We start from the raw sequence: 23771 nt of genomic DNA, 5'->3' as shown, positions 1-23771 counted from the left end.
TCCTATCACATAACTGATGTCCTCATCAGATCATATCACATCCGATCCTATCACATAACTGATGTCCTCATCAGATCATATCACATCCGATCATATCACATAACTGATGTCCACATCCGATCATATCACATAACTGATGTCCTCATCCGATCATATCACATAACTGATGTCCTCAACCGATCATATCACATAACTGATGTCCTCATCCGATCATATCACATAACTGATGTCCTCATCCAATCATATCACATCCGATCATATCACATAGCTAATGTCCTCATCCGATCATATCACATAGCTGATGTCCACATCCGTTCATATCACATAACTGATGTCCTCATCTCATCATATCACAAAACTGATGTTCTCATCCGATCATATCACATAACTGATGTCCTCATCCAATCATATCACATCCGATCCTATCACATACCTGATGTCCTCATCTCATCATATCACATAAATGATGTCCACACCCGATTATATCACATAACTGATGTCCTTATCCGATCATAGCTCATGTCCTCATCTGATCAAATCACATAGTTGATGTCCACATCCGATTATATCACAAAACTGATATCCTCATCCAATCATATCACACAGCTAATGTCCACATCTGATCATATAGCATAACTGATGTCCTCATCCGATTATATCACATAACTGATGTCCACATCTGATCATATCACATCCGATCATGTCCACATCTGATCATATAGCATAACTGATGTCCTCATCCGATCATATCACATCCGTTCATATCACATAACTGATGTCCACATCCGATCATATCACATAACTGATGTCCACATCCGATCATATCACATAACTGATGTCCACATCCGATCATATCACATAACTGATGTCCACATCCGATCATATCACATAACTGATGTCCACATCCGATCATATCACATAACTGATCTCCACATCTGATCATATCACATAACTGATGTCCTCATCTCATCATATCACATAACTGATGTCCTCATCCGATCATATCACATAACTGATGTCCACATCCGATCATATCACATAACTGATGTCCACATCCGATCATATCACATAACTGATGTCCACATCTGATCATATCACATAACTGATGTCCACATCTGATCATATCACATAACTGATGTCCACATCCGATCATATCACATAACTGATGTCCACATCCGATCATATCACATAACTGATGTCCACATCTGATCATATCACATAACTGATGTCCTCATCCGATCATATCACATAACTGATGTCCTCATCTCATCATATCACATAGCTAATATCCTCATCCGATCATTTCACATAAATGATGTCCTCATCCGATCATATCACATAACTGATGTCCACATCTCATCATATCACATAACTGATGTCCTCATCTGATCATATCACATAGCTAATATCCTCATCCGATCATATCACATAACTGATGTCCACATCTCATCATATCACATAACTGATGTCCACATCTCATCATATCACATAACTGATGTCCTCATCTGATCATATCACATAGCTAATATCCTCATCCGATCATACCACATAACTGATGTCCACATATCACATAAATGATGTCCACATCCGATCATATCACATAACTGATGTCCTCATCCAATCATATCACATCCAATCCTATCACATAACTGATGTCCTCATCAGATCATATCACATCCGATCCTATCACATAACTGATGTCCTCATCAGATCATATCACATCCGATCATATCACATAACTGATGTCCACATCCGATCATATCACATAACTGATGTCCTCATCCGATCATATCACATAACTGATGTCCTCATCCGATCATATCACATAACTGATGTCCTCATCCGATCATATCACATAACTGATGTCCACATCCGATCATATCACATAGCTAATGTCCTCATCCGATCATATCACATAGCTGATGTCCACATCCGTTCATATCACATAACTGATGTCCTCATCTCATCATATCACATAACTGATATCCTCATCCGATCATATCACATAACTGATGTCCTCATCCAATCATATCACATCCGATCCTATCACATACCTGATGTCCTCATCTCATCATATCACATAAATGATGTCCACACCCGATTATATCACATAACTGATGTCCTTATCCGATCATAGCTCATGTCCTCATCTGATCAAATCACATAGTTGATGTCCACATCCGATTATATCACAAAACTGATATCCTCATCCAATCATATCACACAGCTAATGTCCACATCTGATCATATAGCATAACTGATGTCCTCATCCGATTATATCACATAACTGATGTCCACATCTGATCATATCACATCCGATCATGTCCACATCTGATCATATAGCATAACTCATGTCCTCATCCGATCATATCACATCCGTTCATATCACATAACTGATGTCCACATCCGATCATATCACATAACTGATGTCCACATCCGATCGTATCACATAACTGATGTCCACATCCAATCGTATCACATAACTGATGTCCACATCCGATCGTATCACATAACTGATGTCCACATCCGATCATATCACATAACTGATGTCCACATCCGATCATATCACATAACTGATGTCCACATCTGATCATATCACATAACTGATGTCCACATCTGATCATATCACATAACTGATGTCCACATCCGATCATATCACATAACTGATGTCCACATCCGATCATATCACATAACTGATGTCCACATCTGATCATATCACATAACTGATGTCCTCATCCGATCATATCACATAACTGATGTCCTCATCTCATCATATCACATAGCTAATATCCTCATCCGATCATTTCACATAAATGATGTCCTCATCCGATCATATCACATAACTGATGTCCACATCTCATCATATCACATAACTGATGTCCTCATCTGATCATATCACATAGCTAATATCCTCATCCGATCATATCACGTAACTGATGTCCACATCTCATCATATCACATAACTGATGTCCACATCTCATCATATCACATAACTGATGTCCTCATCTGATCATATCACATAGCTAATATCCTCATCCGATCATACCACATAACTGATGTCCACATATCACATAAATGATGTCCACATCCGATCATATCACATAACTGATGTCCTCATCCAATCATATCACATCCAATCCTATCACATAACTGATGTCCTCATCAGATCATATCACATCCGATCCTATCACATAACTGATGTCCTCATCAGATCATATCACATCCGATCATATCACATAACTGATGTCCACATCCGATCATATCACATAACTGATGTCCTCATCCGATCATATCACATAACTGATGTCCTCATCCGATCATATCACATAACTGATGTCCTCATCCGATCATATCACATAACTGATGTCCACATCCGATCATATCACATAGCTAATGTCCTCATCCGATCATATCACATAGCTGATGTCCACATCCGTTCATATCACATAACTGATGTCCTCATCTCATCATATCACATAACTGATATCCTCATCCGATCATATCACATAACTGATGTCCTCATCCAATCATATCACATCCGATCCTATCACATACCTGATGTCCTCATCTCATCATATCACATAAATGATGTCCACACCCGATTATATCACATAACTGATGTCCTTATCCGATCATAGCTCATGTCCTCATCTGATCAAATCACATAGTTGATGTCCACATCCGATTATATCACAAAACTGATATCCTCATCCAATCATATCACACAGCTAATGTCCACATCTGATCATATAGCATAACTGATGTCCTCATCCGATTATATCACATAACTGATGTCCACATCTGATCATATCACATCCGATCATGTCCACATCTGATCATATAGCATAACTCATGTCCTCATCCGATCATATCACATCCGTTCATATCACATAACTGATGTCCACATCCGATCATATCACATAACTGATGTCCACATCCGATCATATCACATAACTGATGTCCACATCCGATCATATCACATAACTGATGTCCACATCCGATCATATCACATAACTGATCTCCACATCCGATCATATCACATAACTGATGTCCACATCTGATCATATCACATAACTGATGTCCTCATCCGATCATATCACATAACTGATGTCCTCATCTGATCATATCACATAACTGATGTCCACATCCGATCATATCACATAACTGATGTCCACATCTGATCATATCACATAACTGATGTCCACATCCGATCATATCACATAACTGATGTTCACATCTGATCATATCACATAACTGATGTCCACATCTGATCATATCACATAACTGATGTCCACATCCGATCATATCACATAACTGATGTCCACATCCGATCATATCACATAACTGATGTCCACATCTGATCATATCACATAACTGATGTCCTCATCCGATCATATCACATAACTGATGTCCTCATCCGATCATATCACATAACTGATGTCCACATCTGATCATATCACATAACTGATGTCCTCATCTGATCATATCACATAAATGATGGCCACATCCGATTATATCACATAACTGATGTCCACATCTGATCATATCACATAGCTAATGTCCACATCCGATCATATCACATAACTGATGTCCACATCCGATCATATCACATAACTGATGTCCACATCTGATCATATCACATAACTGATGTCCACATCTGATCATATCACATAACTGATGTCCACATCTGATCATATCACATAACTGATGTCCACATCTGATCATATCACATAACTGATGTCCACATCTGATCATATCACATAACTGATGTCCTCATCCGATTATATCACATAACTGATGTCTTCATCTGGTCATATCACATCCGATCATATCACATAACTGATGTCTTCATCTGGTCATATCACACAGCTAATGTCCACATCTGATCCTGTCACATAGCTTATGTCCCCTCTAATTTAAAGGGGTATTCCAGGCAAAAACTTTTATTTATTTATCAACTGGCTTCGGAAAGTTAAACAGATTTGTAAATTAATTCTATAAAAAAAATGTTGATCCTTTCAATAGTTATTATCTTCTGAAGTTTTCTGTCTAACTGCTCAATGATGATGTCACGTCACGGGAGCTGTGCATGATGGGAGAATATCCCCATAGGAACTGCACAGTTCCCGGGACGTGAGTCATCAGAGAGCAGTTAGATAGAAAACAACAACTCAACTTCAGAAGCTAATAACTATTGCAAGGATTAAGATTTTTTAATCATTGTAATTTACAAATCTGTTTACATTTCCGGAGCCAGTTGATATATATAAAAAAGTTTTGGCCTGGAATACCCCTTTAAAGCTATGTCCTTTTGTGGTAGTTTTTTTTCTTTTTTTTAAATATCATCTCCTCCTTTAACGTGTTGATTCCCTTTATGTAGTTAAAAGTTTCTATCATATCCCCTCTGTCTTGTCCTTTTTCCAAGCTACACATGTTAAGGTCCTTTTGTAATGTCCATGTACAGGATATACTCCTGAACAGTACTTAGGCCCTGTCAGGTTGAGTCCCTCATTGTCCTAGGGGTTCTCCTGCAGCGTCTCCCCATAGTAGTAAGTCTAATGTTATGTATAGTGTTGTAAATATAGTGCATAATGTTATGTATAGGTATATAAAGTATAAAGGACCTTTAAGGACCTTTGGAGGTATCACCTGTTATGTTCACATGATGTGTTACCCAGAGAGCACCAGTTGACCACCTGACCTGCAGCTTAACCTATGGGCTTCTTGCTCAGTCCCCCTTTATAAGAGGGGGAGCCATTACAATCTCTCTCTCTCTCTCTTATACCATCACTCCTGCTGAGGAACAGCAAAGCACAGACCTCACAGATCCTGTGTCCAGTACATCTGGAGGCCATAAAGCCTGTACACCAGCCACATTGTCAGTAAGTCACCTCATCTATGTCTGCTGTCTCTACCAAAGTCAAGGCACTAGTCTAGTCAATAATAGTCAGAGTGGCTGTATTGAAGTCTGACCCAAAAGTACTGTAAGTGCCAGCAAGCTGCAAGGCCCTTACTGTGTTAATGGTCAACTCTCTGGGATTCTGGCCTAGCTGTAAAGACTTTAACAACTGGCTAGCCTCAGTAAAGCTACCGTTAACCCTTACCTGGTCTATACCATCTGCCCCATCCACCTACACCCTTCACACCCTGTGGTCACACCACAGCTTTGGCGTCACCACACTTTAATCTTTCTTGGTAAGTTTTATCCTGAAATCCATGTACTAGTTTGTAGGCTTTTCTTTGAACTCTCTCCAAAATATCTATATCCTTCTGGACATATGGTGGGAAATGTATCAAAACATTTGCAGAGGTAAAGTTGACCAGATGTCCATAGCAACAAATCAGATTGCTTCTTTTTAAAAGGGCCTCTCAAAAATAAAAATATAAAGCTTGATTGGTTGCTATGGGCAACTTTTTCTCTATACAGGTTTTGATACATCTCCCCCACAGCCTCCAGTTCTGCGCACAATACTTTACACAAGTAAGGCCTCTAAAGTGCTCTGTAGTGCGGCACGCGCACTTCCCGCTTTCTTCTGCTAATTCCTCTCTTTATACACCCAGGAATTCTGCATTTTCTTCTGCTCTATTACATTGTCTACCTACCTTCAAGTTCCCCGAAATAATGATCCCCTAAATCCCTTTTGTCAGATACTGAGGTTAGGACTGTATGACTTATTATATATTCTGCCCTTGGGTTTTTACACCCAAGGTGCATTATCTTGCACTTATCCATATTAACCCCTTTAGGACTCAGGGTTTTTCCATTTTTGCACTTTAAGTTTTTTCCTCCTTACCTTTTAAAATCATAATTCTTTAAATTTTGCATCTAAAATTCCATATTATGACTTATGTTTTGCGCCACCAATTCTACTTTGCAATGACATTAGTCATTTTACCAAAACATCCACAGCGAAACACCATTTTGTAAATTTGGGGCCTTCTGTTTCTACGTAGTGCATTTTTCTGCAAAAATGACACCTTTTCTTTATTCTGTAGGTCCATACGATTAAAATGATACCCTACTTATATAGGTTTGATTTTGTCGTACTTCTGGAAAAAATCATAACTACATGCACGAAAATGAATACATGTACGTTTAAAATTGTCATCTTTTGACCCCTATAACTTAATTATTTTTCAGCATACGGGGCAGTGTGAGGGCTCAAGTTTTTAGCTGTATCCTTTTCGTATTGATCAGACTTTTTGATCACTTTTTATTAATTTTTTCATGATATAAAAAGTGACCAAAAATACGCTATTTTGGAATTTTGAATTTTTTTGCGTGTACGCCATTGACTCAGATATTTCCGCATCCGGCAATACCACATATGTTTATTTACATTTTTATTTTAAATGGGAAAAGGGGTGTGATGCTTACTTTTATTAGGGAAGGGGTTAAATGATCTTTATTAACTGTTTTTTTCACACTTTTTATTTTTATTTTTGCAATGTTATAGCCCCCTCTAGGGGCTATAACATTGCACACACTGATCTTCTACACAGATCACTGCCATGTTATCGGCGGTTGATTGCTCAAGCCTGGATTTCAGGCTTGGAGCAATCAATTGCCGATCGGATGCACAGGAGGCAGGTAACGGCAGGTAGGTAGCTCATGTTTTAGCTGATCGGGACATCGCGATTTCACAGTGATGGTCCCGATCAGCCTGACTGAGATGCAGGAAGTGTATTTTTGTTACTTTAGACGCAGTGATCAACTTTAAACGCTGTGTCTAAAGGGTTAATAGTGCACGACACAATGATTGGTGCCGCACCCTATTAGCCCAGGGTCCCTGCTTTCATTAGCCGCTGGGACTGGTCTGCTATGACGGGGGGTCATGGCGTGACCCTCGCCTTATAGACCGGGACCGGGTGCAGGACGTCAGGTACGCCCTGCAACCTTAAGAGGTTAAAATTTTAGTTGCCAGAGTTCTGACCATTCCTCTAGTTTGTCTGAATCCTTTTCCATTCGGCGGATCCCTCCAGGAACATCAACCCTGTTACATATCTTTGTGCCATCAGCAAAAAGACACACTTTACCATCGAGACCTTCTGCAATATCACTAATAAAGATATGATCACTACATCTGATTATATTACATAGCTTATATCACTGGAGCCCCCCGACATCCCCCGATGACAGTTCTCTGGACTTCAAGAAAGAACAGGACAGTCATTCTCTCCTGTACCTAAAATGGCTGATCACAGTGGAAAATAGATCACATCTAACTATTCCTTGAAAACTTTAGATAGAGGTGTACATAGAACCCGTTAGAAAGTCCAGGGCTTGTTTTCTCCACTACCCACCTTATGGGTGGCATCAACCTTTAATGGTTGCCCCTCCATTGTTTGATAATGTTTATATTTGGCAGAAGAGGTTCACATAACTTATAGATAACTGTTACGCCGAGCGCTCCGGGTCCCTGCTCCTCCCCGGAGCGCTCGCGGCGTTCTCCTCTCTGCAGCGCCCCGGTCAGACCCGCTGACCGGGAGCACTGCACTGACATTCACGACGGGAATGCGATTCGCATAGCGGGACGCGCCCGTTCGCGAATCGCATCCCAAGCCACTTACCCGTCCCGGTCCCCGGCTGTCACGTTCTGGCGCGCGCGGCTCCGCTCTCTAGGGCGCACGCACGCCAGCTCTCTAAGATTTAAAGGGCCAGTGTACCAATGATTGGTGCCTGGCCCAATCAGTCCAATTAGCCTCCACCTGCTCCCTGGCTATATTACCTCACTTCCCCTTCCCTTCCTGGCCGGATCTTGTTGCCTTGTGCCAGAGAAAGCGTTTAGTGTTGTCCAAAGCCTGTGTTCCAGATCTTCTGCTGTTGCCCCTGACTACGACCCTTGCTGCCTGCCCTGACCTTCTGCTACGTCCGACCTTGCTCTTGCCTTGTCCTTTTGTACCGCGCATGTCTCAGCAGTCAGAGAGGTTGAGCCGTTACCGGTGGATACGACCTGGTTGCTACCGCCGCAGCAAGACCATCCCGCTTTGCGGCGGGCTCTGGTGAATACCAGTAGCAACATAGAACCGGTCCACCGGTACGGTCCACGCCAATCCCTCTCTGACACAGAGGATCCACCTCCAGCTTGCCGAATCATAACAGTAGATCCGGCCATGGATCCCGCTGAGGTGCCGCTGCCAAGTCTCGCTGACCTACCCACGGTGGTCGCCCAGCAATCTCAGCAAATTGCCCAACAAGGACAGCAGCTGTCGCAGTTGACCGCCATGTTACAGCAACTTCCGCCACTGCTACAGCAGCAACCATCTCCTCCGCCAGCTCCTGCACCTCCTCCGCAGCGAGTGGCCGTTCCTAGCCTCCGCTTGTCCCTGCCGGACAAATTTGATGGGGACTCTAGACTCTGCCGTGGTTTCCTGTCTTAATGTTCCCTACATATGGAGATGTTGTCGGACCAATTTCCTACAGAACGGTCTAAGGTGGCGTTCGTAGTTAGTCTTCTGTCTGGAAAGGCCTTGTCTTGGGCCACACCGCTCTGGGACCGCAATGATCCTGCCACAGCCACAGTCCAGTCCTTCTTCGCTGAAGTCCGTAGTGTCTTCGAGGAACCAGCCAGAGCTTCTTCTGCCGAAACTGCCTTGCTGAACCTGGTCCAGGGAAATTCTTCTGTAGGCGAATACGCCATCCAATTTCGTACCCTCGCCTCTGAATTATCTTGGAACAACGAGGCCCTCTGCGCGACCTTTAAAAAAGGCCTATCCAGGAACATCAAAGATGTACTGGCCTCACGAGAAATTCCAGCTAACCTGTCAGAACTTATCCTTTTGGCCACCCGCATCGACAAGCGTTTTTCTGAAAGACACCAGGAGCTCCGCCAGGAAAAGGACCTTGATCTCTGGGCACCTCTCTCCCAGTATCCTTTGCAATCTACCCCTGTGCCTCCCGCCGAGGAGGTTATGCAAGTGGATCGGTCTCGCCTGACCCATGAAGAGAGGATTTGCCGCAGAGATAAAAATTTATGTCTGTATTGCGCTAGTACCGAACATTTCTTGGTGGATTGCCCTATTCGTCCTCCACGTCTGGGAAACGCACGCACGCACCCTGTTCAAATGGGAGTGGCGTCCCTTGGTGTCAATTCTGCTTCTCCACGTCTCACTGTGCCCGTGCGGATTTCTCCTTCTGCCAGCTCCTCCTTCTCAGCCGTGGCCTTCTTGGACTCTGGTTCTGCTGGAAATTTTATTCTGGCCTCTTTTGTCAATAGGTTCAGCATCCCAGTGACCCATCTCGTCAAGCCGCTCTACATTTCTTCCGTCAACGGAGCAAAATTGGACTGCACTGTGCGTTACCGCACAGAACCCCTGCTTATGAGCATTGGACTGCATCACGAGAAAATTGAATTTTTTGTTCTGCCCAACTGCACCTCTGAAGTCCTCCTTTGTCTGCCATGGCTCCAACGTCATTCTCCCACCCTTGACTGGACCACCGGGGAGATCAAGAATTGGGGTCCTGCTTGCCACAAAAAATGCCTCACGTCTGCTCCCAGTCTCGTCAGTCAAACCTCAGTGTCTCCTCCTCATAGCCCCCGTCCTGGTAACACTCTGCCCCGTGCCAAGCTTCACCCTCTGCCCCCCCTCCCCATTCCCACTCCTTCTGAACTGCCTGCCGTTGATGTGTATACCCAGGACTTCTCTTTTTTCCAGAAGGAAACTCAAGAGTCGCCCCCTATGTTCTCGTCTCATTTGAAGGGACAAGGAGACAAAAAGAGGGGGAGACCTAGGGGGGGGGGGGTACTGTTATGCCGAGCGCTCCGGGTCCCTGCTTCTCCCCGGAGCGCTCGCGGCGTTCTCCTCTCTGCAGCGCCCCGGTCAGACCCGCTGACCGGGAGCGCTGCACTGACATTCACGACGGGAATGCGATTCGCATAGCGGGACGCGTCCGCTTGCGAATCGCATCCCAAGCCACTTACCCATCCCGGTCCCCGGCTGTCACGTTCTGGCGCGCGCGGCTCCGCTCTCTAGGGCGCACGCGCGCCAGCTCTCTAAGATTTAAAGGGCCAGTGCACCAATGATTGGTGCCTGGCCCAATCAGTCCAATTAGCCTTCACCTGCTCCCTGTCTATATATACCTCACTTCCCCTTCCCTTCCTGGCAGGATCTTGTTGCCTTGTGCCAGAGAAAGCGTTTAGTGTTGTCCAAAGCCTGTGTTCCAGATCTTCTGCTGTTGCCCCTGACTACGACCCTTGCTGCCTGCCCTGACCTTCTGCTACGTCCGACCTTGCTCTTGCCTTGTCCTTTTGTACCGCGCCTGTCTCAGCAGTCAGAGAGGTTGAGCCGTTACTGGTGGATACGACCTGGTTGCTACCGCCGCAGCAAGACCATCCCGCTTTGCGGCGGGCTCTGGTGAATACCAGTAGCAACTTAGAACCGGTCCTCCGGTACGGTCCACGCCAATCGCTCTCTGACACAGAGGATCCACCTCCAGCTTGCCGAATCATAACAATAACAGTCTAGACTGAGATCCATCTTCTCATGGACTGCATATCCATATGAGTTTTCTCTATGGCAGTGATTTCCAGCATGTGGTTTTCCACCTGTTGCGTGGTCATGTCTGTTGCCACCCAACTTTCCCAGTAACAGATAAATTAGATCAGTGTTTCCCAACACTACAACTCCCATCATACTCTAATGCCTTTGTTTGGACATTCTGGAAGTCGTAGATTCGCAAAAACAGGTTGGAGATCAATGCTCTATGGCATGCCCCTTGTTACGCCGAGCGCTCCGGGTCCCCGCTCCTCCCCGGAGCGCTCGCTTCACTCTCCCCGCGGCAACGCTCCGGTCACGTCCTCTGACCCGGGGCGCTGCGATTCCGCCGCCAGCCGGGATGTGATTCGCGATGCGGGTAGCGCCCGCTCGCGATGCGCACCCCGGCTCCCCTACCTGACTCGCTCTCCGTCTGTTCTGTCCCGGCGCGCGCGGCCCCGCTCCCTAGGGCGCGCGCGCGCCGGGTCTCTGCGATTTAAAGGGCCACTGCGCCGCTGATTGGCGCAGTGGTTCCAATCAGTGTGTTCACCTGTGCACTTCCCTATATCACCTCACTTCCCCTGCACTCCCTTGCCGGATCTTGTTGCCTTAGTGCCAGTGAAAGCGTTCCTTGTGTGTTCCTTGCCTGTGTTTCCAGACCTTCTGCCGTTGCCCCTGACTACGATCCTTGCTGCCTGCCCCGACCTTCTGCTACGTCCGACCTTGCTTTTGCCTACTCCCTTGTACCGCGCCTATCTTCAGCAGCCAGAGAGGTGAGCCGTTGCTAGTGGATACGACCTGGTCACTACCGCCGCAGCAAGACCATCCCGCTTTGCGGCGGGCTCTGGTGAAAACCAGTAGTGGCTTAGAACCGGTCCACTAGCACGGTCCACGCCAATCCCTCTCTGGCACAGAGGATCCACTACCTGCCAGCCGGCATCGTGACAGTAGATCCGGCCATGGATCCCGCTGAAGTTCCTCTGCCAGTTGTCGCTGACCTCACCACGGTGGTCGTCCAGCAGTCACAACAGATAGCGCAACAAGGCCAACAGCTGTCTCAACTGACCATTATGCTACAACAGTTACTACCACAGCTTCAGCAGTCATCTCCTCCGCCAGCTCCTGCACCTCCTCCGCAGCGAGTGGCCGCTCCTGGGATACGCTTATCCTTGCCGGATAAATTTGATGGGGACTCTAAGTTTTGCCGTGGCTTTCTTTCCCAATGTTCCCTGCATCTGGAGATGATGTCGGACCTGTTTCCCACTGAAAGGTCTAAGGTGGCTTTTGTAGTCAGCCTTCTGTCCGGAAAAGCCCTGTCATGGGCCACACCGCTCTGGGACCACAATGACCCCGTCACTGCCTCTGTACACTCCTTCTTCTCGGAAATCCGAAGTGTCTTTGAGGAACCTGCCCGAGCCTCTTCTGCTGAGACTGCCCTGTTGAACCTGGTCCAGGGTAATTCTTCCGTTGGCGAGTATGCCGTACAATTCCGTACTCTTGCTTCAGAATTGTCCTGGAATAATGAGGCCCTCTGCGCGACCTTCAAAAAAGGCCTATCCAGCAACATTAAAGATGTTCTGGCCGCACGAGAAATTCCTGCTAATCTACATGAACTTATTCACCTAGCCACTCGCATTGACATGCGTTTTTCCGAAAGGCGTCAGGAACTCCGCCAAGATATGGACTCTGTTCGCACGAGGCGTTTCTTCTCCTCGGCTCCTCTCTCCTCTGGTCCCCTGCAATCTGTTCCTGTGCCTTCCGCCGTGGAGGCTATGCAGGTCGACCGGTCTCGCCTGACACCTCAAGAGAGGACACGACGCCGTATGGAGAACCTCTGCCTGTACTGTGCTAGTACCGAACACTTCCTGAAAGATTGTCCTATCCGTCCTCCCCGCCTGGAAAGACGTACGCTGACTCCGCACAAAGGCGAGACAGTCCTTGATGTCTACTCTGCTTCTCCACGTCTTACTGTGCCTGTGCGGATGTCTGCCTCTGCCTTCTCCTTCTCTACAGTGGCCTTCTTGGACTCTGGATCTGCAGGAAATTTTATTTTGGCCTCTCTCGTCAACAGGTTCAACATCCCGGTGACCAGTCTCGCCAGACCCCTCTACATCAATTGTGTAAATAATGAAAGATTGGACTGTACCATACGTTTCCGCACGGAGCCCCTTCTTATGAGCATCGGATCTCATCATGAGAGGATTGAACTTTTGGTCCTCCCCAATTGCGCCCCGGGTCAGTGCTCCTCGGACATCTTCTCGGTCAAAGAAATTTTAGCTGCCAAAAAGGTCAGAGGGAAAAAATTTTTTTTAGTGGACTGGGAGGGTTGTGGTCCTGAAGAGAGATCCTGGGAACCTGAGGACAACATCCTAGACAAAAGTCTGCTCCTCAGGTTCTCAGGCTCTAAGAAGAGGGGGAGACCCAAGGGGGGGGGTACTGTTACGCCGAGCGCTCCGGGTCCCCGCTCCTCCCCGGAGCGCTCGCTTCACTCTCCCCGCGGCAACGCTCCGGTCACGTCCTCTGACCCGGGGCGCTGCGATTCCGCTGCCAGCCGGGATGCGATTCGCGATGCGGGTAGCGCCCGCTCGCGATGCGCACCCCGGCTCCCCTACCTGACTCGCTCTCCGTCTGTTCTGTCCCGGCGCGCGCGGCCCCGCTCCCTAGGGCGCGCGCGCGCCGGGTCTCTGCGATTTAAAGGGCCACTGCGCCGCTGATTGGCGCAGTGGTTCCAATCAGTGTGTTCACCTGTGCACTTCCCTATATCACCTCACTTCCCCTGCACTCCCTTGCCGGATCTTGTTGCCTTAGTGCCAGTGAAAGCGTTCCTTGTGTGTTCCTTGCCTGTGTTTCCAGACCTTCTGCCGTTGCCCCTGACTACGATCCTTGCTGCCTGCCCCGACCTTCTGCTACGTCCGACCTTGCTTTTGCCTACTCCCTTGTACCGCGCCTATCTTCAGCAGCCAGAGAGGTGAGCCGTTGCTAGTGGATACGACCTGGTCACTACCGCCGCAGCAAGACCATCCCGCTTTGCGGCGGGCTCTGGTGAAAACCAGTAGTGGCTTAGAACCGGTCCACTAGCACGGTCCACGCCAATCCCTCTCTGGCACAGAGGATCCACTACCTGCCAGCCGGCATCGTGACACCCCTACTTTGGTGCCATGATTTTATTTTTGAATAAAATCCCTTGTTTAAGGGGTACTTTCATGTCAGCACTACATTCATTCTCTATACGAATTCCAAACATTTTTAAGTTTCGAGCTTGGCAATGCTCAGTACCCCTATGAATAAATGGAGCGCTGGCCATGCACACATGGTAGGCTTCGTTGAGTTCAGGGACAATTTTCTGTATATTCTCATGATCGGTAGGGATCTTATTGTCATGATCAATGGGGGTTCCATTGGTTTGAAGCCCCACTGATCAGCTACTGTAGTTATTCCCTATCCTGTGGATAGGAAATAGAAATTTTGAAATGGGAAGATCCCTTTTATGTCTTAGGACCCATTAACACTAAGTATTTTCCAAGTGAATTCCAAGATACAGTGTAGCAGCTGCCCATTGATTTTAATGGGATTTTGCTTTAACATTACAAAATTTTTGTGGTGTACTTTCTGCTGCCAAAATTCCAGACACAAGACTCCAAACATCAAACGAATGACAATGTCTCTAGGCAGAGATTCTGTAGTGTGAATGAGTTGAGGCCTCCTGGCACATCACTGTTGGGGCATAAGATCAGATCAAGTAGAGAATCATCCAACTAGGATCTCTGTTTTATATGGTTTTATACTCTTTACATTGTTGTAACTGTGATGTATGAGGCAAGGTGTGGAGCACTGAGGGTTAAAGAGGTATTCACAGGTTAGGGGATAACAAGCTGATCAGTGAGGATCCAACCTCTGGGACCCCCACTGATAACAAGAAGAGAGTACAGCTAAGTGCTGAGCTCCGCAATATTCAGAAGCCCCATACAGCATGTGCATCATGCTCCACTCATTCCAGGGTACAATTTCCTAGCAGCTGGACCCCCACAAATCAGCATATTATGGCTGTGTATATGGGATTACAGAGTTTAGCTAGCCTAGTCTCTCTTCAACAGGAAGTCAGTGGGTAGTTGCAGTGCAAGGCAGCATGGAGTGATCAGCTGAGCTGTCTGTTTAGCCAGACAGCAGCCACCCAATGTGAGAGGCTATCACAGGAGAAAAGTCAGCTCTTTCTAAGAATTCCATCCAGGACACTGTCCTAACCTAGTTCTAATCTGTGTGAGCAAAAGAGAATTGAGGAATTGCAGTACTGGATGTGGATTTCTACCTCTAAGCTCTGCTGTGATTTCATGGAGGAAGCCAGAGGACTAGTGACAAGTCCGAGGATGAAAAAACATCAGTTCCTGGAACACTAGGAAGAGACACACACCTTGGCTTACCCTGCTTCAGCCACATTTTAGCCTGCCTTATTTCTCTACAAGAAGTATGTCTACATTTAGTACAATCTTGCTGAAGCAAACCGCAGCTATCAGGGGAACTCCAACACCCCATCAGAACACATACACAGGGAGTGCCCTGGGGGGAATACACATACTTTGTATTTCCTTCATTGTGCCAAGATCTGATCTTCTTATGTGAAAAAGAAAACAACAAAGCAGATAATAGAAGCCTTGATGCAAAACAGTGTTTTCCAACCTATGTCTCTCCAGCTGTTGCAAAACTAAAAACTCTCATGTCCTGGCAAATATAGGCCATCTTGCCATGATGGAATTTGTAGTTTTGCAACAGCTGTAGAGTCACAGGTTCAGTAACATTGATCTAAGTTATCTGTTTCTGGGAAAGTTTAGTCTCATCTAAAATGACCACTAGTACAACAACAAGGGTTGTCTCCTGCTTTTCCCAAAAGTCCTGAAAAATATTTGTCTGGTTATTATACAACCTCCTTGTTCATCTCTTGCTTACTGAACAGGGAGATTTACCATTCAGTAGTATGGGAAAGCTTTAGCCTTAACCCCTTGGGGACGGAGGGTTTTTCCGTTTTTGCACTTTAATTTTTTCCTCCTTACTTTTTAAAAATCATAACCCTTTCAATTTTGCACCTAAAAATCCATATGATGGCTTATTTTTTGCACCACCAATTCTACTTTGTAATGACATCAGTCAATATACCCAAAAGTCTACGGCTAAATGAAAGAAAATCATTGTGCGACAAAATTGAAGAAAAAAACGCCATTTTGTAAATTTTGAGGGCTTCCGTTTCTACGCAGTACATTTTTCGGTAAAAATGACACCTTATCTTTATTCTATAGGTCCATACGATTAAAATGATACCCTACTTATATAAGTTTGATTTTGTTGTACTTCTGGAAAAAATCATAACTACATGCAGGAAAATTTATATGTTTAAAATTCTCATCTTCTGACCCCTATAACTTTTTTATTTTTCCGTGTATGGGGCGGTATGAGGGCTCATTTCTTGTGCCGTGATCTGAAGTTTTTAGCGGTACCATTTTTGTATCGATCGGACTTTTTGATAGCTTTTTATTAATTTTTTTATGAAATAAAAAGTGACCAAAAATACACTATTTTGGAATTTAGATTTTTTTGTGAGTGTACGCCATTGACCATGCAGTTTAATTAATGATATATTTTTATAATTCGGACATTTTCGCACGCGGCAATATTACATATGTTTATTTTTAGTTAAACAGTTTTTTGTTTTTTTTTATGGGAAAAGGGGGGTGATTCAAACTTTTTTTAAGGGAGGGGTTAAATGATCTTTATTCACTTTTTTTCCCACTTTTTTTTTGCAGTGTTATAGCTCCCATAGGGGCCTATAACACTGCGCACTCTGATCTTTTACATTGTTCAATGGTTTCTCATAGGAAACCATTGATCAATGATTCTGCCGCTTGACTGCTCATGCCTGGATCTCAGGCACTGAGCAGTCCTTCGGCAATCGGACAGCGAGGAGGAAGGTAGGAGACCCTCCTGCTGTCCTACAGCTGTTGGGGATGCCGCGATTTCACCGTGGCGATCCCGTACAGCCCACTGAGCTAACCGGGAGCAGTTTACTTTAATTTTAGATGCGGCATTCAACTTTGAACGCAGCGTCTAAAGGGTTAATAGCGTGCGGCACCACGATCAGTGCTGTGCCACAGCGTGGCCCTGCGTTATAGAAAGGGAGTGGGCGTAGGGCGTACAGGTACGCCCTCTGTCCCCAACAGGTTAAAGAGATACTCAGGTGGAAAACATTATTATTATTATTTTAAATCAACTGGTTCCAGAAAGTTAGACAGATTTGTAAATTACTTCTATGAAAAAAATCATAATTCTTCCTGTACTTATCAGCTGCTGTATGCTCCAGAGGAAGTTGAGTTCTTTGTTGTTCTTTTTAGTCTGACCCCAGTGCTCTCTGCTGACACCTCTATCCATGTCAGGAACTGTCCAGAGCAGGAGAGGTTTGCTATGGAGATTTGCTCCGACTCTGGGCAGTTCTTGACATGGACAGAGGTGTCAGCAGAGAGCACTGTGGTCAGACAGAAAAGAAATTCACAAAGAAAAGAACTTCCTTTGGAGCACACAGCAGCTGATAAGTACAGGAAGGATTAAGATATTTTAATAAAAGTAATTTACAAATCTGTTTCGCTTTCTATCACCAGTTGATAAAAAAAAAAAAAAAGAAGAAGTGAGTACCCCTTTAATGTTATATATGTCCATTGTTAGAATTTCCCTATTCATTACTGTATGAAGATGTGTCCTCGTGACATCTCATTTGCACAGGGATTTGGCACTATGTAGATGAAGTAGTTTATTGTTTCCTAACTAGTTTACAAGCAAAATAACACCAGTATCATATTATAAAAGTAAAAAAACAAACAAAAAAAACACATATATCAGTAGCTACTTGTTAATGTTATCTGGATAGCTGGAATGTTTTTCTAGCCTAGGTCTAGACAATGACTTGTGGAGGTACCTAACAGGAGCTGTCGTACAATAGGATGTTCTGATTGAAGAAAATATGCATGAATCAATGCGACTGCAGCGCACCAGAAGGGCAAGGTTGCAGGTAGGCGCAAATGTGGGATCTGACACCTTTGAACTTAACAGATGTGACTGAATGGTTTCACTGTTATACTTTAGTACCAAGTTATTTCTATTGACTTTGACAGGAAATATGTACACCCTGGTCGTTGTATATGACAAATTGGGGTCCTCTTGTATTATATATACTAGATAAGGACATATTTGGCAAGCGTTATATGACAAATATACTATTTAAAATTCAAACAAGTACGAAACCTGACATCTTACTGATTTCCAGAACAAGAAAGCTCTATAGAGTTCTTTAACCTCCTTACCAAAATTCTAGAGAAAGGACTGTACAAATCAATAGCAGTTCGCAGAGAATGTTCTTTGACAATTTTTAGCTACAGAAATCTATGAGGAGTGTCAAAGAGGTGTAAAGGGGATTTTCTACTCCTAATAAAATCTTCTAATGGGCTTAAAATGGCAAAAAAGAAACTTTATATTCTTGTTTCCCCATGCCACATGTTACTGCCATCACCGTGCAATAAAGTGTTGTCACATACCATGTCAGAGCATATAACCATGCAGATCCATAGCTTGGCACCCCCATAATGTCGCTGTCAAAGTATTGGCTATGTTTTTTTTTTTTAAAAGGGGTACTCCAGTGGAATTTTTTTTTTAAATCAACTGGTGCCAAAAAGTTAAACAGATTTGTAAATTACTTCTATTTAAAAATCTTAATCCTTCCAGTACTTATCAACTGCTGTATAACACATATATAAGTTCTTTTCTTTTTGCATTTCCTTTCTGTCTGACCACAGTGCTCTCTGCTGACACCTCGGTCCATGTCAGGAACTCTCCAGAGCAGGAACAAATCCCCATAGCAAACCTCTCCTGCTCTAGACAGTTCCTGACATGGACAGAGGTGTCAGTAGAGAGCACTGAGGTCAGACAGAAAGGAAATTCAAAAAGAAAAGAACTTATATATGTGTTATACAGCAGTTGATAAGTACTGGAAGGATTAAGACTTATTAATTAGAAGTAATTTACAAATCTGTTTAACTTTCTGGCACCAGTTGATTAAAAATAATTTTTTTCCACCGAAGTACCCCTTTAAGCCCTCCCTACATCTGTATATATCTCTATTGGGATAACCTATAAGCTTACTGTATCTCATAAATAGTATTACTATGTAATAAAGATTAGTTACCCATAATGAAGCTACTGCTCCCACTTGCCATTGCGTCACTACTTTTTCAAGGGACGAGATATTTATAGATGAAGTGAACTTAAAAGCCCCCTTATCTCTTAAAGGGGTACTCCGGCCCTGAGACATCTTATCCCCTATTCAAAGGATAGGGGATAAGATGTCTCACCACAATCTTGTATTCGCCACCCACCTGTTTGAGCTGCACGCCGCGGTGCCAGCTCACAAACAGCCGCGTGGCAACCACGGGCCGAAGTATCGTGACATCACAACTCCGCCCCCGTGTGACGTCACCCCCGCCTCCGCTATGCAAGTCTGTGGGAGGGGGCGTGACGGCTGTCACGATTCCGGCCCGTGGTCGCCATCCAGCTGTTTGTGAGCTGGCACCGCGGCGTGCAACTCAAACAGGTGGGTGGCGAATACAAGATTGCAGGGGTCCCCAGCGGCGGTACCCCCACGGTGAGACATCTTATGCCCTATCCTTCGGATAGGGGAAAAGATGTCTCAGGACTGGAGTACCCCTTTAATGCATCCTACCTTATCATGTTATACTGAGATACAATTAGTGCTTTCACCCTGCATATAAATAATGAATATAGCAATTGCATACTGATCTGCTTCATAGTATTTTAGGACTTATTTTTTCCATATCTATCTTGCTTTATTTGTTTATTGTATTATGATTAGAATTGTATCACTGTTTTTATACATGATTAATAAAATATGATTTGTTAAGCAGTAGTTATGCTCTGTTGGTCCTCTTTTTGTATATTATGCTTTGCATTGAGCTATACTGTTTATTAGACCCTCCACATATTATAATGAAGAAGTATAGACACATGACATTTAGGTGTCTGGTTGAATTTTGGTGTCTAATACATTTCAATTGTAATTTCAATAAAAACTACCCATACACTTTAAATACAATCTATGGCGAGCTAATGGGTTCATCTGCACTTACTAAACAACCCTCAATGAACTATCAGGGGCAAAACCTAATGCATGTTTTATGTGATTGGTGTGTGTTACAATCTTACTGTTTGCCAATGTGAAAAGTCAGTAGGGCCAACAATGGGAAGGATACATTGAACCCTCTTTGTTTCTCTGAATAGGCACGCATGCTTACTGAAGGTTTGAGTTATTTGCATGTGAATCATATAAAATGGTAATATGACAAAGCCTGAGAAGTGTTAGGACATGTTCACACAACATTCAGTAAGTAGTAATACTACTGTAGAGTGCTTCACATGGCTGTTGTGCTCTGGTAAAAAGTGAGAATATTTTTTTTCTTTAAAGCATTGTTATTGTCCAACTTATACAGCAAAAGATGTCTACATACATTTCTTCAGCTGTGAACAGTAGTTGAAGGGAATCTGTCAGCTGTATTTTTGGGTAAGAGCAGTATACACTGTTGTAGTATAGCAGCAAACCTTTCCTGCTGCTGATGGTGGTTGCAAGTTATAAAATTTCCTTTTTATCTTTCAGCCAAATGTCAAGGAGGCGGAGCAAAGCTGCTCAAATGTCATGCTTGGTACATGTTTTCACTCGGTCATCACCAATCGGAAGTCCCATTGTCTTCATCGGATTTTACTTAACCCATTAAAGGGGTACTCTGGCCCTGAGACATCTTATCTCCTATCCAAAGGATAGGACATAAGATGTCTCACCGCGGGGGTGACGTCACACGGGGGGGCAGAGTCATGACATCACGATACTCCGGCCCCGTGGTTGCCACCCGGCTGTTTGTGAACTGGCACCGCGGCGTGCAGCTCAAACAGGTGGGTGGCGGATACAACATTGAATTTTTATTAAGGTTTTTCATTACGCAAATGCAGTCAAATAAAGACAAACATGTATGGAAGCAAACAGGTATGCTAAACACAGGAGATTACAGTCATGCAAAGAGTATGCTGTGAGACACCCTGTCAAGGCATAGAAGATAAACTTATATGAAAGTCCAACCGTGAGGTGTCTTAGTTCGACATGCCCACCTTCAGGAATATTTAAACCTATATAAGCATTGTAAGTAGAAGTCAAGGTAGGATGCTCAGGGAGCAAGGCATCTACTGTGTTGCAGGGGTCAGTAGCCTATGGAAAAGGAAAGGGAAAGACAAGAAGTAGGGACGGGGGGAGGTAAGGACTAGTGGAGTAGGAAGGGGAAAGATGTTAGTAGAGTGGGAGAGAAAGGGAGTAGAGAAAGAGGCAGATGTGTGGGATGATAAGGAATCACATACCTCAGCGAATGGCAGACACGGCGACAAGCCCCAAAAGGCGGCTACTATGAGTTCGGCAAGTGGTCAACACGTCCGAGAGAAGTAGTGAGTTGGAGGGGCAGGGGTCAGGAATCTATGTGTAGGGAAGTGTATTCGGTGGAGGCCAGAAAAGAGGTCCAAGGGTTCCAGATAGTGTAGTGTTTCAGGATAAGCTGGTGAGATTCCGCAATAAGCTCTTTCATTCGATGAATATGAGTGAGCTCCCGGATCCAATCGGTGAGAGATGGAGGGGTAGTGGATTTCCATAGCCGTGGTATAACTGACCTTGCCGTTAATAACATGAATCTAATGAGGCGCAGATGGTAGTGCGGGGTAGACGGGGGATAAAACTGAAAGGAGTAGGGGAGCCGGTCGTAAGTCCAAGCGTACCAGGGTCAGTTTGTGTATGATGTCAAAAAGGACGCAAGGAGGGGCAATACAACCATATATAGGACATCGTGCCACCTTGCTCCCCACCTCTCCAACATGCATCCGAGACACCCGGATACATGCGTGACAATAAGGACGGAACTCTGTACCAGGATCAGAGCGAAGGGAGTCGAGGAAGAGGGCATAGATGCAGCTTATCAGGCGAGAAGTCCTAGAGGAGGATAAACAGAGTCTCTCGAAGGGGGAAAGGGAGCGATGAAGGTGCAATGAAACTCGATTTGTAGTATATTTGTAGTATGAAAGTGTTTCAGTTGGGCATATTGGAGATGGTGCAGCAGCGTGACCGAGGTGGGCAACACAAGATCCTCAAGCGACTTGAAGTCTGTTTGGTCTAAAAAGGACATAAAGGAGGGACTATCTAAGTGGCGAAGCGATAGGAAGACTGGTGAGTTAGCGGCTGGTGGGAATGTCGGATTTCCAAAAATAGGAGTCAAGGGGCCATCTTGTGTGAAGAGCTTGTGGGTTCGTAGAAAGGAACAGTAAGCTTGGGCTATGGAGGCGGTAACTGGCGGAAGGGGGGATTGGACATCCGAGGGCAATGTTCTACTCTGGAGCCAGAGGAGGGTCGTGGGGTCAATTGGTGAGGTGAGCCTCTCCAGCACAGCCCACTGTTTAGTAACTGGGTTTTCCCTACAATCCAATACCCTCATCAGGACTGCAGATAGGAAATAGAGGAGGGAATCAGGAAGACCCAAACCACCATCAATCTTCTGTCTGGTGAGAATACATGTTACGCCTAGCGCTCCGGGTCCCCGCTCCTCCCCGGAGCGCTCACGGCGTCTCTCTCCCCGCAGCGCCCCGGTCGCTGACCGGGAGCGCTGCACTGTCATGGCCGTCGGGGATGCGATTCGCACAGCGAGAAGCGCCCGCTCGCGAATCGCATCCCAGGTCACTTACCCGTCCCGGTCCCCTGCTGTCATGTGCTGGCGCGCGCGGCTCCGCTCTCTAGGGCGCGCGCGCGCCAGCTCTCTGAGACTTAAAGGGCCAGTGCACCAATGATTGGTGCCTGGCCCAATTAGCTTAATTGGCTCCCACCTGCTCCCTGGCTATATCTGATCACTGCCCCTGCACTCCCCTGCCGGATCTTGTTGCCTTGTGCCAGTGAAAGCGTTTAGTGTGTCCAAAGCCTGTGTTACCTGAACTTCTGCTATCCATCTTGACTACGAACCTTGCCGCCTGCCCCGACCTTCTGCTACGTCTGACCTTGCCTCTGCCTAGTCCTTCTGTCCCACGCCTTCTCAGCAGTCAGCGAGGTTGAGCCGTTGCTAGTGGATACGACCTGGTTGCTACTGCCGCAGCAAGACCATCCCGCTTTGCGGCGGGCTCTGGTGAACACCAGTAGCCTCTTAGAACCGGTCCACTAGCACGGTCCACGCCAA

Source organism: Hyla sarda, chromosome 5 (genome assembly GCF_029499605.1).
Source record: "Hyla sarda isolate aHylSar1 chromosome 5, aHylSar1.hap1, whole genome shotgun sequence".
NCBI classification, from domain to species: Eukaryota; Metazoa; Chordata; class Amphibia; order Anura; family Hylidae; genus Hyla; species Hyla sarda.
Note: the sequence above shows the minus strand (reverse complement) of the source record.